The 17,591-nt window shown below is 36.7% G+C and overlaps 1 long non-coding RNA gene across 1 annotated transcript in view; it reads right to left on the reverse strand.

Annotated features, from left to right (window-relative positions):
* Nucleotides 1-5,304: 5,304 nt before the first annotated feature.
* The window catches only part of LOC136027845 (uncharacterized), a 34,172-nt gene continuing 21,885 nt past the window's right edge, over nucleotides 5,305-17,591 (reverse strand). Inside the window, exon 4 of the long non-coding RNA XR_010617671.1 lies at nucleotides 5,305-5,426. This is a non-coding gene — a long non-coding RNA (uncharacterized LOC136027845). The remainder of the gene's footprint in view (nucleotides 5,427-17,591) is intronic.

The following is a 17,591-nucleotide window of genomic DNA, read 5'->3' on the forward strand; positions in this document are numbered from 1 at the left end:
TAAACAACATTTCTTGTCTAAGTCAGTGCATAACTCCCCTACAACCCTGATGAGGCCCTTGGGCAGAAAACAGTTTAACCAAAATTAACTATGCTAGTGATTATTTCTTACCCGTGCCAAGTAGCAGGTACATGTCCATTAGGTTTCACTTGCATAGCCAAAGACAACAACTTCAGAGTCTAAAGAGCAGCGCTAATCTTGAGCATATGTTTCGAGTTGCAGGCTCTTATTGTCAGTTGTATCAAAACAAAACAAACTTTCTAATTGTGAATACATCTCTACTCATTAAAAATTAAGATTCTTTATTTATTAAATTTTCTCATCCCTTCCTTTCTGTCTCTTTTGAACTTTGTCTGTCATATGTAGAGATATACTCACCGTTATTTCTCTCTTTTCCCTCCTTTTGCCTTTCTTTTTCCTCTAACTTCTCTCCATCTCCTTAAATTAGCTCCTCTGGTATTACATCTGTGGGTATTTACTATTCTATTTTATTATTTTGGTTAATTCCAGTGAAATGGAGAAGAGATTAGAGGTGTGACTGACCCTGTCACACTATACATCCTAGAGAAACCTTTATTTGTAAACTCATCTCTGAGAAGTACTGTTGTTCATTTTGGGGCTGGTGCGGTTATACGGTAAAACACTGCAAATGTGCAGACTGCCAAAATGTTAGGAGTCTTTTGGGTGAGTGTTTTTGACAATTCTAAATTCAAATCAATGTGTATTCTTCTTCTGACTAGGTGGCCTTTGACCAGTTTAGCAAAGATAGATGGTACTGCGATCAACCAAAATGAATTAACCTTGTGTAATGTGACTTTTTCGTATCGGACCGTTATGATCAATACATTTAATGAAGCTAGGAGGATGAATTATTCGATTACTTGCACTACTTCACAGATGTTCCCAGAAAGTAAGCACAAAAAAGCTAAACTTGGGATTGGCACGCAACAGCTTCAACAGCACTACAAAGCCATCTCCAATGATGTATAAAGAAGATAAGGCTCTGAAGACAAATCTCCAGCAGAACTTGTAACCCTACCCCCCCCCCCCCCCCCGAAAAGAAAGATCTTCTGGTGAGGCTCATAATTTCACAAGCCCTTCTCCCCTTTTCTACCTCTGTATCGAAAGGCGTGTAAACGTAACTTTTAGCATTAACTACGAAAATATTATATTAATAGAAAGTGTGGTATTGCTCCCACCAATAGCAGAGGCGCAGACCAAAAATATTCTCAGGAATCAAGAGAAATCGGTCAATGTTCCTATTACCTGAACAATTGTTTAGGGTCATGAAACTATTGTTAATAGATGCATTTTGACTTTTGGAACATATTTTCTCTCTTGCAGAATTACCGCAAATTCACCGTTTTGGAGTTATTATAAATTTGCACATTAGGGGGGGGGGGGGGGGTAAGGCATAGCAAATATTAAATAGAGCAATGGTTAGTTTACGTATTTAATATATGCTATGCTTTACCTCCACCCCCCTGATTTGCAAATATTTAGCCCAAATTTGTTTCTAAACTATTACAGATTCACGATTTCAAATATACGACCAACGAAAACAGAAATGATTGCAATTTTAAATGCATAAATACAGAATATTTGGACCGGAATAACACCATAACGGTGAGTTTGCGGTAGTTTTGAAAGAGAAAAAAGATGTTCCAAAAGTCAAAATGCATCTATTATCAATAGTTTCATGACCCTAAGCAATTGTTCAGGTAATAGGAACATTGACCGAGGGATCATATATGAATTTCTAATTCCCTTCACAAAACTCATACAATGTTTATATGACGGTTCAATGAGAGTTAGGAACTTTGGCCATTAAAATACACTCTTTTGGCCATCTAGCACCCTCTCCTTCCCCTCCGCTTGAATGCACAATGACCTAGTGTCCCATATTCATAATAGCAGATGCACACTTATGCATAACCCTTACATAATCGCATGGCGTACGTATTACGCGACATACAGTCCGTACAGTAAAGAGCAACAAGGATTATACTCCGAAACCGTGTCACATTCTGTGATCAAGCTTTCGCAAAACTGAATTTATCTCCACTTAGAGTCCGGCTTGAACACCTGATTATGCAATTTAGAAAATTTGTCCTAGCCAATACCAGCCACCAATCACTACTAGCGAACCAGTCCCTCCCAATAGTCAAACTAAGTTACAAAATAAACTTCTACCCTCTAAAGTATGAACTAATTGTTACGCCAAACTCATTTTTGCTTTTGTTCACATCTATTGTCAATGCTGAGCCGTAGTGTGTGATTTTTGTTTAAATGTAAGAATTTGTAAAAATGAATTTAGCTATGCTAAGATAGTTTTTAAATATAATACAAACACAGAAGAGAGAATAATGAGGACTTTTTTCCCAAGACAGTGAACGAACAAAACTTATTTGAATATTTTGGCCCTATATCTAAGGGCCGTCTTCAGCAAAAGAAAATAATAAACAATAACACACTTGCAATAAAAGTTCTCGGTTAAAAATCCATTTTTTTCAAATAGCCTATGTATCATTACTTCTTAACGAAAAGTTCAGCCAAGACTGTGTGATAAGAGCTAATATTTTACAAGCTAAAAAGGTTCATTCATTTCACTAACTGTGTTTACTAAAAATTGGAATAATTTATAATTGCGTTATTTGCCTTCTCTGCAGCAAATCTTGTAGTTCTTTTGAGATTGGGCTTGTTTTTATTCGTTCCTGTTTTATTTTGAATTAGATTATTTTCTATAATTAATTTTGTATACATAGGGTTGAGTGTGTATTCACACAAGTCTCTATTTAGGGATGTATTATTATTTAAATTTCGGTTGACTTCAATTGCCTCGTGGACAGTTTGTTTGATTCCTAGGTCATTACTAATTAGAATTGTTTCGTCAAATAGAACGTAATGGTTGGATTTTCAAAAATATGAGACAAATTTTCTCAGGCTCGTAACTTGTGATGAGTAAGACTAAATTTGATGAAACTTATATATATATATAAAATCAGCATAAAAACCCAATTCTTTTGATATATCTATTGGTTTCAAAATTCCGTTTTTTAGAGTTTTGTTTACTACTAAGCCTATAAGGGTCAATAGTAAACTATAACAATAGTTTACTAAAGGTCGCTCCTTACTACAGTTTGCTACCACGAACTGTTTGTCTACTTTAAAAACAAAGCCTTTTTGGAGAACCAGGATGAAACATTACAAACCCTTTCTCAATAACAAACCCTGTATGCAAACAATGGGCGACTTTTATCGCTTACAGCTCTTGCCCCGTGGGCTTCGGGGGTTCATGTGATTCCAAGAGCCATAATCATTTGATTTTTTGACTATTTCAAACCAAATGGTTATGTCAAAACTTTGATCGGCTATTTTTGGGAGAAGGCAGCTAAAAGGAAAATGGGAGGGGGCTTGCTACATTTCAACTCTTAAAAAGAGAACTAGAACTTTCAATTTCTAATCAAATGAATCCCCTCTAAATTTTTTACGATCATCCCTTCCATATAAAACTACTATGAGGAAAAAAAAAACAAACAAAAAAACACTGGGGCCTGATGGCTCTTTGCTAAAGAGAACGCTATAGCTTTGTCTCTGGTCAGCTAATTTTGTATAATGTAATTTTGTACTGATGGAGCTCGCCCAAGTCAGTTGGGGGCCCATCAGTTATGCTACTCATGCTAAAATAAAACTTTCCTCCGTTTTCAAGAAAGCAAACTGTAAACTTTTGTTTAGGAGTTTCAGAACAAGACAAATAGATTGCATTCACAGAATTTGCATCACAGGGCCCTATTTAGGCTGAAGTTTCTGGGACTTATTTGGGGCAAGTGGATGTTTGGTGGTGCATTAGGGTAAAAAAGGCACCTTGCTAGGATGTGATCTATTTTTTGTGTAAATAGGCACTAAATATCTTCATTTCTGTTTAGGTGTCCTCTTCTGATATTCTACGACCAACAGCTCGATACAAGCATCCTCTGGGTGAAAAAAGAAACAAAAATGAGATACATCAATGCTACCTAGGTGAAAATGGGATTTTCTTGTTAAACAAGGTATAGGACAGTAAAAATCCCGTGAGGGGTTTCCAATAAGAGGCGTACTTTCTATTTTAGTTGTTGAAGGGTTACAGACTCTATTTCAAGAGTTAAAACTTTCTCCTTGTTATTAGGAATTGTATAATGTTAATTTGAATCACAATAAAAATTACAATTTTCAGGTAGGACTAAAGTTATTTCTTAGTGACAGAATTTTGAAAGACATATTTTGAAAGACAGAATTTTAAATACAGATATAGGATATATATTAATACACGGCAAAATAAGAGATGCTTACTGAACTTGGTAACAGCCAACAAGCAGAAATTTATTTTGGGAGACGGTTAGAAAAAAAGACACAAAACTGATGAATTAATTGAGAAATGATATGAATTGAGAATGGCTATAAGGATATTACAGGATAATACAGGAATGTTTCTGAAAATAATGATTATTAGAATTTGGGTACTCCACCGTGTGATCCTTCGCTATATATGTGTTTGTGCGCAGTCACGAATAACAACTTCTTCGACATCATAGTGTTCTTATGACAACAGAAAGGCAGAAGGAATAATCTAAAATATTGATAAGTTAAATGTTGTCTCTTTTTAATTCTTGAAATTTTCTCCAGTGCTCAAAAACAGAATAACGCTTGGTACTTGTTAATTATTCAGAACACACCCACGTTGACTGAACTTACAGGTACTAGGGTAGAAAAAACTGAGACGCTTGGGAGATGGAGATATCAATAATTTTGATATATAATTTTGGCCATATTTTTACGCATGGGGAGGATTAAGTATAGTGGGGCTGTAGACAAAATATAACCTAACTAAAATATCAACTCTATACATTAAACATTTAATTAAAATATACCTACAACGTAGTTTTTCCCTTGAGCCTAAGCTAAATGTCTCCGAATACAGATAGATACAAGTAAGTTTTTGTCTGATTTTTAATATCCAAATTCCTGGCTGTGTTCTGAATAATGAAGAAATGCCATCTGTTTGACCATCATTAATCATCGATGTATAAATTTACCATAAATAATTATTCTTACTACTTGTCTTACAGATATGTCAACACTGGAAGGAACCAAGCCGATTATATGGATTTAAAATATGATTCTAGGCTTAATATGTATTTTCTATCGTGTTTTCTCTCTCTACGGATATATTCTATTTGATAAAAAATAATTCCATATAATCTTTACTGTATTTAAAATTAATCTAATAAAATAAAATACTTTATTTGTAGGAAGTGAGCTTACCAGTGAACCAAAACCTGTCCATTTTGGAGACGGGCTTCGTGAATAAAATCGTTGCAGATGGGCAAATACTTCAGCTGGTTTTGTGACGGTGTGTCTGCTGCCAATATGCACAAATATTCTTTATCCTAGAAAAGCACGGAAATGGTAAATTACCACTTTTCTTATTCAAAATAGCTCTTATTTGTAATTTTTTTCATAGTATTGGGATTTTCTTTTTGTTGAGTTTGTTTAAATATCATGAACAAGAGCTAAGAGCTCATATAGTGGAGGAAAAATACGGTTTCACCTCAGGGAAATTGCAACAGAATTTTTTTTACACCAAAATGTTCAGAAAAATCAGTTTAATCACACAAAAAAATCTCCCCGAATCCCCCTTGCACAACTACCCGAACCCCCCCCCTTGAAGGGGGAAATCAAAACTTATACTTGGACGTATTTTGGGGTTTAAGTGTTCGTTTTCTATCAAATCAAGCATGACGAATCCGAATTCGAAGTCAGAAATCAAGTTTTTCGTACCCTAGTACCAATTTTCACCTTCACAGAACGCGGAGGGGGGGGGGGTGGTAAATTACATAGGTCATTATTTGCCGGATTCCTCCGGACAAACTATCATTTTATATCAAATAAAGTACCGTATTGCCAGAAATGAGGTCAAAAACAGGTTTTTTTTTAACTATTTACCTCATTTTCACCTCTAAAGGGCCTGTAAAATGAGGGGTTGCTAAGTATAACGTCTTGAAAAACCACTTCTTTAATCGAGATCAAAACTTCAGATCAATCAGTTATAAAAAGGAACGTTTAGAACTCAGGTAAATTAATCACAAGAACATTTTGATTTTAAAGCACAACCTAAAGCTAATTCTTCTTCCTGCTCGTCTTCGTTATCATCCTCATCCTGTTCAAGGAGCGACTCGTACGCCTGTTTTGCCTTTTCAAGGGGTTCTGGCAGCATGTCATTGCCATCAAACGCTCTACTATCCAGTTCTGATGATAAAAGGTTCGAATAACGGGCTACCTCCAACAGACCATGGCCTCGAACAGCATGAGAGACAGCTTTGCCTTGTAACATACTACGCACAGTGTTAGGTGCGTATACTTGTCTTAGGATTTCCAAAAGTCTCGAGTCAGCCATAAGGAATCCAATAGCTCCTAGGAAACTCTTGTGTGTATGAAATCCACCTAGGACCACAATAGCATTTTTTAAAGCGGTTGATCAAAGGAATGACTAAAGTTTTTCCAGCTCGACTAGCGCACTCGTTAGCATGCATAAGTAGAATAAACACAGGAGATATCGCTTGGGTTGTGGTTAATCACTGGCAAAAAACGAATATTCGACTTTCATGGATGAGGTAGCTTTTGGTGTATTGACCACATAAAGGCCAACCGGCTCATGTATGAGCTTTTGAAAAAGCCAGAGATGTACCAGAGAGTTACACCTTTCCATTCACTGTCATGAGTGTCACCACTGTTTGTCAAGCAAACAAAAGTCCTTGGTTGCGACTTGGCGGGTTTTTGGTAGGTGTAGGAGGGCACGGTGCCGATTGACTTCATCTCATCTCCACTTACTTCTTTTCTTGGCACTGAAAGCTCCGTTGCCGGCAACTCAGGTGTGGACGCTTCAATAAGTCCCATTCCATGAAAGGTATTCAGGCCGTCGATAGTAGCAATATCATGATCGACATTGTCTCCTACATACTGAAAAAATTTACTTTATCTTTGGACTCTTCGCACAGCGTTTGATTTACTGCTGCACACCTCCCTTAAAACATTTTTACCTCTGAGTACGAAGAGCAGAAGCCAAGATTGTGCAGTGCGTCAATTAAAAATCGGGATGAGAAATGGTGATTCTGCTGCGAAGCCAGTCCTATTTGTACAGAAGACATTAAACCACGTGGTCTGCATGCCTGCGTTATAGCCTGTCCGATAGAAGATATTAGACGAGGCGTTTCGACCCCAATCGATGAAAGCAGTAGACAAAGAGATGAACACACGAAGTTCAAACACTTCTCTACTGACGATATCTCGTTAAGGAATTTGTAGGAATCCTTCCTTGTCGTAATGGATTTGATTTCACTTCTTATTATCTTTCCAACGACTTTGATGAGCTGGTCCCTTTCACCATTTTCACTATCTGCTTTTTCCTCTTGGTGAAATTCTCGTAATACTCTGTCAACCGTATCTTTAAGTCTTATGAGTGTCTCTTTCTCATTCTCTTCTTTCTCATTTCACTCTCTTCTTCTTGACCACAGAATTTTTGTGGAATCTCTTTTCCTGTCCTGAAGTTCACTGAACATATTTGATGATAAACGGCATCCTCTGCATGAGGGCCAGAAGTCTTTGAATTTATCCGACCAAGCACTGTCATGGCCCACTGATCGTTCCTGCTCTTACACATTTCACAAGTCGTAAATTCAGCGAACTTACGACTTGTGATCTCGCATAATTTCACTGCTTGACCACAGAATAGGCAGTTCTTCGAAATATCAAAGCATGGAGCTGAAAATCTGGTCGGGGGGGGGGGGGGCTGCAACCGGTTCTTTCTTCTCAAGTTTGTTTTGAGCGTTCTTTTCTCTGCCGATCCGATGTCTGTCACAGAAGTGACGACTATACGCGACGTGGACTTCATTTCCAATCGTCGCTGCTATGCTACTACCTCTTTCTTTGCTTGAGTTATTCACGGCATCGGCTCCTTTCTCCTATAATATGGCAGTGTTTTCACCGGGTTTGATGTTGCTTTGGCATATCGTGCAGACCATATTCTCTTCATTGACGGTTTTAGAAGAAAAAGAGACTGATTATTTCACACAACTTGTTTGTTCAGTAAATCCAGGCACAATCCAATTGTAATTCAACCCATCACCAAATAGAAGAACAAATTCAGCTTGAGTGATACACAGTAGATGGCATTGCACAAATGAAGTTGAAAAGCAGAAATGAATATCCGCTCTTTTCCAAAATCAGAAGTATAATCTTAAACACTATCTCACTAAATACTTCTAATCAACGCTCGCGGATCCCAGTTTATTATTTTGTCTTTTCATTGCGGAAGTAAATAAAACAGCACAAACCTTGTATATAGCCTTGGACACGCCAATCATCTAGCAAGTACTATGGTAGATGGCTCCACTGATTTGATTGCCTAAAGAATGACGCTAAGGAATGGAAACCGCAAACTGGAGGGGGAGTCTAGAATGCTGGTTTGAAATTAGACTGTTCGAGACTCATATTCTAAGGTGCCACTCCTAGCTTGATAGGAAATGGTGAATCAACCGAAAAATGATTAAAATAACTAGTTCACGTAGGTCAACTTTCACAGCCGATTTAGGTAAGATGAGGTACTTGACCACGTAAAATCAAGTTTTTAACTTCATTTTCGAATTCACCGCCATTGATTCCAAAGGAAACGGCCAAATAATGCAACAACCTCTTAATTTCGAGTTTTGCCCCCCCCCCGCCCTTTAAGGGTAAAAATGGGCATTAGGGTACGGAAAAAAGGAAAATATGAATTCAGATTTGGAGTCGCCATACTTGATTTGATAGAAAACGACTATTTAAACTCAAAAATATTTATAAACACGAAAGGTGGATTTTTCTCCTCATTCTTTCCCTTCAAGGGCAAATTTGGGATACTTGTGCAAGGGGGGTTCGGGGGGATTTTTTTTGTGTGATTGAACTGATTTTTCTGAACATTTTGGTGTAACAAAAATTCTGTTGCAATTTCCCCGAGGTTTGACCATTTTTATCCGTATCTTTCCTCCACTAATATGGCACTTGTGACGAAGCATAAAGAGCCAAGAGATCATATGGTATGAGCTCTAGCAAAATTCTATTAATCAATAGATTGATTTAAAAGGAAAATAAGAGGCTTAATGCCGGTCAGGATTTAAAGTAAGAGCTCTGAGTCACGATGTCCTTCTAAATATCAAAATTCATTAAGATCCGATCACCCAATCGTATGTTATAAAAACCTAATTTTTTCTAATTTTTCCTCTCCCCCTTTAGCCCCACAGATGGTCGAGTCTGGGAAAACGACTTTATCAAGTCAATTTGTGCAGCTCCCTGACACGCCTACAAATTTTCATCGTCCTAGCACGTCCAGAAGCACCAAACCCGCCAAATCACTGAACCCCTCCCCCCAACTCCCCTAAAGAGAGCGAATCCCGTATGGTTACGGCAATCACGTATCAAGGACATTTGCTTATTCAATCCACCAAGCTGCATCCCGATTCCTCCACTCCAAGTGTTTTCCACTCAAAGTGATTTTTTCCCCAATTCCTTAAGAATAACCTCTGAATCACAAAGGCCGTAGAATAAATGGTTGAAATTACTAAAAATACTTGAGTGTAAAGAGTGAGGTATTACGAGGAGGTAAACCCCTCGTATGCGTAATAATTTTGTTCGTTTCAAGTTTTAATGGTGCTCCTTACTTTAAGTAGAAAAAACTTTTCATATTTATTATTTCATTGTTTTTTCAAATAATGCTAGAAAATCCTGCGCCACCTTCACTGAAATTCTCTTCCCCCATAAAAAGCCCCTCCGTGGAAATATACTCCCGCGTAACCCTCCTCCCCCAAACTCTCCCCTCTCTAAACCAAAAAAATCCCCCTGAAAATGTACAATTCCAAGTAATCATTACTATATGTAAACACAGGTCAATGTTTGTAACTTACAGCCCCTCCCACGGGGACTGCGGGGGAGTAATTCGTCCCCAAAGACATAGTTTTTAGGTTTTTCAACTACGCTGAATAAAATGGCTATCTCAAAATTTTGATCCTGTGACTTTGGGGGAAAATGAGCGTTGGAGGGGGCCTAGGTGCCCTCCAATTTTTTTGGTCACTTGAAAAGGGCCCTAGAACTTCTAATTTTCGTTCTAATGATGCCTCTCGAGACATTCTAGGACCACTGAGTCGATACAATCACCCATAGGAATAAAAACAACAAAAAAAAAAACAAATAAACACGCATCCGTGATCTGTCTTCCGGCAAAAAATGCAAAATTCCACATTTTTGTAGATAGGAACTTGAAACTTTTACAATGAGGTTCTCTGAGACGCTGAATATGATGGTGTGATTTTCGTTAAGATTGTATAACCTTTAGAGGGTGTTTCCTCCTATTTTCTAAAATGAGGCAAATTTCCTCGGGCTCGTAACTTTTGATGTAAGACTAATCTTGATGAAACTTATATATTTAAAATCAGCATTAAAATGCAATTCTTTTGATGTAATTATTGGTATCAAAACTCCATTTTTAAGAGTTTCGGTTACTATTGAGCCAGGTCGCTCCTTACTACAGTTTGTTACCACAAACTGTTTGATAACATTAAGAAAATCGAAGAAACACAAGATGCTAGCACAATCTTCAAAAGCAAGTTTTTTAGTATAATGTGAATTACATTCAAGCTTTTAGGGCTTTAAGGGGGAGGGTGGCTAGCTCTGCTTTTCATTATAGTTCCTTTTTTTCATTTTAAGCTTTACTTGATGATTCAATTTCAATTCTGTTCATTTTAAGTTTAAAGTTTTCATCCATGGTAATTTCTGTTTGTTTTATATCATATGACTTTAATTCAGATTGTTTTAAGTTTCAATTTGCATTTTTCCTTTCTTTGAAAGACTTTTGTCGGGGAAAATTTTCTAAAGTTAATTTTAGTTTGCTGTTTCATGGATATAGTTTTATTATGGGTTATTTGCAGGAATATTAAAAAGAAAATTGTGCTTTTTGCTTGAAAACTTCAATCCTAATTTTCAAGTTAAGTGTTTGGCATATTCAGATATTCTGTGAATATATTTTATTTGCCTTAGGTTTTCGCAATAGCTTTATACTTACATTTTGAGTTTAAAATTTAGGGTGTAAAGCAAAGGAGAAATTCAGTCAAGTGGATTGAAATCTGGATAATATTTGGTATTCTACAGAGGCTGAAGCAATCCTGGCCCACATCCTGTTGACAACTTTAGATATAGCATCTACCCCATGCTTTTATTAAAGGATTCTTTTCATGTTTTGTTTTATTGTAACAGTTATCATAGGCACTGTATATGTTTGACACTGTATATGTGTACGAAATATCCAGTTAAATAATTTTAGATCTATTCACTGCCAATAAAAAGGTATCATCCCTATTTTGAACTGTTTTACTTATTTTTTCTAATTTTTCCGATTTATCAAATTAGCCCCCCCCCCAACTCCCCCAAATAGAGCAAATCCAGTCCGGTCATCTCAATCACATATGTATGATTTGTACTTATTCTTCCCATCACGTTTCATCCTGATCTCCCCACTCTAAGCGTTTTTTTAAGATTTTCATCACACCCCCTCCCCCCAACTTCCCCAGATGACACTGGGTCCGGTCGGAAGTTACAATAAGAGATCTGAGTTACGAGGTGCTTTTACATATCAAATTTTATTGAGATCCGATCACTCCTCGTAAGTTAAAAATACTTCCTTTTTTCCAATTTTTCAGAACTAACACTCCCCCCCACTCCCCTAAAGAGAGCAGATGAGTCGGAACCATAATTAATTTTTTATTTTATTAATTAAACTTTTAATGCTATGATTTAAAAATAAATCAAAAATCAATATAAGAGACTGAAAAAGTTTAGTAGGGGGGAAGTCGTAAGTTCTGCTTTTATAGAGAACTTAAATTTTAAGTTTCACCCTTAATTTCTCCTTCTAAATTTGCTGAGGACTTCTATTTACATATTGTAGACAGAAAAACTGGCAGAATTTTCTTTTTCTTTTTCCATACTCAAAAAGGATTTAAAACCCTTATTGATTAATTTTTTAAGTTTAATTTTCAATTTCTTTATTGCAGCAGCAGATCAATGGGTATTAATAAGGACAAGGAGTCTGGGTAACTCATAAGGATGATACTAGCGCTAGTGTTGTTACTATTAGTACTATCTAGCATTTGGCAAAATTTTGTAATTTTTCTGGGTAATAATAAGAAATATTGATTTAATTACTGTAATTTGTAAAATCAGGATAGAAACAAGTGTCCAAAATCAGTTCCTGACTGAAAAAATGTCAGGTGTCACCAAATACCAGATGACACGAAAAGTTGTTTCTGTCAGCCCTAGCGCCAATTCCCACCTTTGTGAGTCACCCATATTCTTTGGATCAAACAACTGAATAAAATTCCATTGAATTCTTGGGGACTTTTATGACCAACAACCTTCGAGGCTAACAAATCCGTGGGCTTTCATATTTCCACCAGATAGTGAAACACTAGAAACAAAACTGATTAAAAACATTAATTTTTAATTTTATCTCTTGTCTTTTTTATTAATTTAATTATTTGGTGGGTGGAATCACAGTCTTAATTTATGATGATGTTGTTAAAGTTATGTCTTAAACTTATGATACTAGAGCAGTTTTAAAGTTGAAAAAAAAAATTTTAGTTCTAAAGTTCGTGATTAAATGTTAGTTTGTGTTTTATATTTTTGTTTGTTGTGCTCACGACAGCCTCTGGGCAAAAGTCCGAAATATTCTTTAAAGTTTGGAATTCCAGTCTTAAAAGAAAAATTTTCCTATTGTTTCTACTTGTAATTTGTTGTTTATACATATGTTTTGTAGCTCAAAACAGGAACGAAAATCAAACCAAAATCGATTCCAAATTGCTGTTAAGCAAATTTTTCACAAAATTTGGCTTATAAAATTCAGACTCATGAAAAAAAAATACCAGGACCATTTTACAGCGTCACAAAATTTTAAATTAGTACCTGGCTAAGCTTTATTTAGAAAATCAGGCTTTTGACAACAACGCTTGAGATGCTCCTAGTTATGGATTTAAACAGCGACTAAGGCCACACTGCCACACCATCGCAACAACAAATTACAAGCAGATATAATAAGGAATTTTTTGCTTAAGACAGTGAAATTCCAAACTTTAAAAGAATATTTAAGAAAACTTCAAAAGTTATTTGAAGTTTAAACTTTAAAGAGCTTAAATCTAAAACTTTTTAGTTGTGAAGTTCGCATTTTAATTAAAGTTTCTCTTCTATATTTTCTTTTGTGTTGTGCTGAGGACGGCCCTTGGACAAAGGACTGAAATGTTCATATAAAGTTTGGAATTCTATTGTCCTAAAAAAAATTCCCGATTGTTTCTAGTTTTAATTTATTTCTTATACTTAAGGATTTTTTTCATTAGACATTATTTGTTCAACGTAACAAATTATGAAAACTAAGCGGAGAAGATTGATATTGATACATGACATACTTAAACAGTTCTAATGAGTAATTTCTGACAAAAGTACTTTGAGGCTTAATAATGGTCTGATGATGAATGCTTTCTATATGATGTAATACGCTAAAGTTTGAATCTTTCTCTAAAACCATGCAGTTTTCAACTGACCATCAAAGTTAAAACTTAAAAGTTAGACTTAAGTAAAAACTAGACAGATCAAAGTTGAAATTTTAAGTGAACAGGAATCGTTCGTTGGTCGCCTAAACTTAAATGTAGCCCACATTTTGAGTTGTGTTATTTTTCTTAATGTGTATATGATATTTAAGTGATACTAATTTCTTAATATTTCCAAGATTTCTTGTTTCCCTCTCCAACTCCCCCGAATCTCACCAGATCTTGTCGAGGTTTAAATAAGTGCTCTGGGACATGAATTCCTTTTAAATATCAAATTTTATTAAGATCCTGTCACCCGTTTGTAAGTTCAAAATACCTCAGTTTTTCAAATTTTTCCGAATTAACCCCCCCCCCTCAAACTCCCCAAAAGAGAGCAGATTCAGTCCGGTTATGTCAATCACTTATCTAGGACTTGTGCTTATTCTTCCCACCAAGTTTCATCCCGATCTCTCCACTCTAAGCGTTTTCCAAGATTTCCCGTTTCCCCCTCCAACTCCCCCAATATCACCAGATACGGTCGGAATTTAAAATGAAAGCTCTGAGACATGAGGTCCTTCTAAATATTAAATTTCATCAAGAACCCATTATCCATCCGTAAGTTGAAAACACCTCATTTTTTCAATTTTTCCTCTCCTCGTAAGTTAACAAAACCTCAATTTTTTCAATTTTTCCTCTCCCTCCAGCCTCCCAGATGGTCGAATCAGGAAATTCTGTTATCAAGTCAATTTGTGCAGGTACCTGACAAGCCTACCAATTTTCATCGTCCTAACACGTCCAGAAGCACCGAACTCACCATAGCACTGGAAATCCCCCCAACTCCCCGAAAGAGAGTGGATCCGGTCAAATGATGTCAATCATGTATCTAGAAATTTTGCTTATTTTTCCCATCAAGTTTCATCCCAGTCTCTCCATCCTAACCGTTTTCCAAGATTTCTGGTTTCCAAGATTTCTTTTTCCCACCCACCCCCCGCCCCTCCAGCCACCTATGTCCCCAGATCCGATTCTAGTTGAAATTTTTTTTCACTCTTTGGTTAATAATTGAGAACTGTCGTCATCAAACGCTCTTAGTCCTCAGTTTTATAGTTTATGAGCAAGTGTTCGATTTAGCTGCTAGAAGAGCTTTAGTGAAGATCTTATTCTTGCATGGTATACAAAACAAATACATTAGAATCCATATACGATCCATATACGAGGATTACACTGCTGTGGTTAAGGTATGAAATGAGGTTAGTAGATGGTTCTATATCTAATCAGGAGTTGAGCTGGGTTGTGTTGTACCCCATTTATATGGATCGTTTTGATGGACTTTTTCTTAAGGAGCACAAGAATGAGAGAACACAAAAGCAAATGGGGAAGAAAAAATTTCCCGGCCTTAGATTATGTTTACAATTCAAGCGTCCTAGATAAAAGTGTGAGCAATATGAATGAACTTATAGAGGTTTTGCGGATTTTTATGGAAAAGCTAATGAACTTTGGAGGGGGGGGGGAGGTAGCTCAATCGATTGGAAATCAAAAGTCCAATTGAATTTTTAAGTGTAATAATAGACTTCAGGCCCAACCCTCTTTTTTTTCTGAAATACATCCAATAGTTAATCTAGATATTGACATTTTATTTAAAACCAGTCAAAGGTTGAATAATTGCCTTTAAGGTTCACGAACCCCCTGCCTTTGGTTCAAGGGATGTAGTTTATGCAAGTTGCCTGTTAACATATGATATAGGACAGGGGACATATGACTAGTTTCCTGTTAACATATGTAAGTAAGCTAAGGTATTATTTTTTGTTCTTCACCATCAATGATCTTGACAGGCGTTTATATCGTGACTTTAACAAACGAACAATCACAACAAGGTTGAACATTTAAAGATTGTAACTTGTGTTTTACCCAATGATATTGCGTCACATGTTTAGAATACTGAAAAGCTAAGTTCATTGGTTCAGTTGCGCGATGAGTCAGTTACGCAAGGGTTCAGTTTCAAGGTGGTTTAGTTGCAAGGTGGTTCAGTTGGACAGTGATTCAGTTGCACGATGGTTGAGTTGTACAGTGGATGAGTTGCACGGTGGTTGAGTTGCACGGGGGTTTAGTTAGTTAAATGGGCTTGAGCTGAAAGAGGGTTCAGTTGCATGAGGGTCTAGCAAAATGAGATTCAGTTGATCAGTGGTTTAGTTACACCAAGGTTCAGTTTCAAAGGAGTTCGCTTAAATGGGGCTTCAGTTACTCGGTGGTTCAGTTACATGAACATATTTAATTATATATTGTCTCAAAGTTTCTGGTATGTTTATACTTTGAAATTTGTTGGTTATGTTATCATAATATAAATGCTCCCTAATTACATCCCGGCACAGTGATTTGAGTGAACCGTCAGAGTCATTGAAGGCTATTCTCCACAGTGTCTTGACACCCCCTATTACCTTTGGGTTGGCTCCATTACTTAGCAGCAGATGACAAATATCCGGTGTGCTTTTTCCAGCAGCATAATGCAAGGCAGTTTTCTTGTACCAGTCGACTTCAATATTTGGGTCGGCTCTATTGATCAAGAGAACCAGACATATATCCAGTGTTCCTTTTTCAGCAGCATAATGCAAGGCTGTCTTGCCGTGGATGCCACTTTTTATATTTGGGTCGGCTCCATTGCTCAAAAGCAGCTGACAAATATCTAGTTTATCTTTCATAGCAGCATAATGCAAAGCTGTCCCGTTAAGCGAGCCACCTTTTATATTTGGGTCAGCTCCTTTGCTCAACAGCAGCTGACAAATATCTACTTTACCTTTTAGAGCAGCATAATGCAAAGCTGTCCCGTTAAGAAAGCCACCTTTTATATTTGGGTTAGCTCCTTTGCTCAACAGCAGCTGACAAATATCTACTTTACCTTTTAGAGCAGCATAAAGCAAAGCTGTCCCGTTAAGCGAGCCACCATTTATGTTTGGGTCGGCTCCTTTGCTCAACAGCAGCTTACAAATATTCAGTACTCCTTGTTCAGCAGCATAATGCAAGGCTGTCTTGCCGTCGAAGACGCTTTTTATATTTGGGTCGGCTCCATTGCTCAACAGCAGCTGACAAATATTCAATGCTCCTTGTTCAGCGGCATAATGCAAAGCAGTCTTAAAGGACGCCACCTTTTATATTTGGGTCGGCTCCTTTGCTCAACAGCAGCTTACAAATATTCAGTACTCCTTGTTCAGCAGCATAATGCAAAGCTGTCTCTTTAAGCGAGCCACCTTTTATATTTGGGTCTGCTCCATTGCTCAACAGCAGCTGACAAATATCCAGTTTACCTTTTTTAGCAGCATAATACAAAGCTGTCTCGTTAAGCCAGCCACCTTTTATATTTGGGTCGGCTCCATTGCTCAACAGCAGCTGACAAATATCCATTTTACCTTTTTCAACAGCATAATACAAAGCTGTTTTTTCCTCATTGTCTTTCAGATTTGGGTCTACCCCACTGTGTAGCAGCATTTGGAGAATATCCAATTTCGTATCTTCTTCTTTTATCTCTTTTAATAAGGCGTTTTTCAAGTTCGATGCTTTTGAAAATCTGGTAACCGGCATTTTTGAATTTCTATTTGAATTTCTACATATGGATGTCAAATATATAGGGAATATGACGTCATGTTTTTTTACACATCTCTGATGCCGTTATAAATGATTTTAAGTGAAAATTACGTCATTCTATCTGCAGGTAATGTATTAACCATACTATTACATCATATAGAAAGCATTTGTCATCAGACCATTATTAAGCCTTAAAGTACTTTTGTCAGAAATTACTCATTAGAACTGTTTAAGTATGTCATGTATCAATATCAGTCTTCTAAGAGGAGAACCCCTGGTATTGCCTATTGGAAAGAACCTTGTACCTTCAATGTATTTTCTTTTCGGACACTTTGTACGGAGTGGGTAGTCTTACAAGCTCAAGAGATGGCTCATTTGATTAGA

Source organism: Artemia franciscana, chromosome 6 (genome assembly GCF_032884065.1).
Source record: "Artemia franciscana chromosome 6, ASM3288406v1, whole genome shotgun sequence".
NCBI classification, from domain to species: Eukaryota; Metazoa; Arthropoda; class Branchiopoda; order Anostraca; family Artemiidae; genus Artemia; species Artemia franciscana.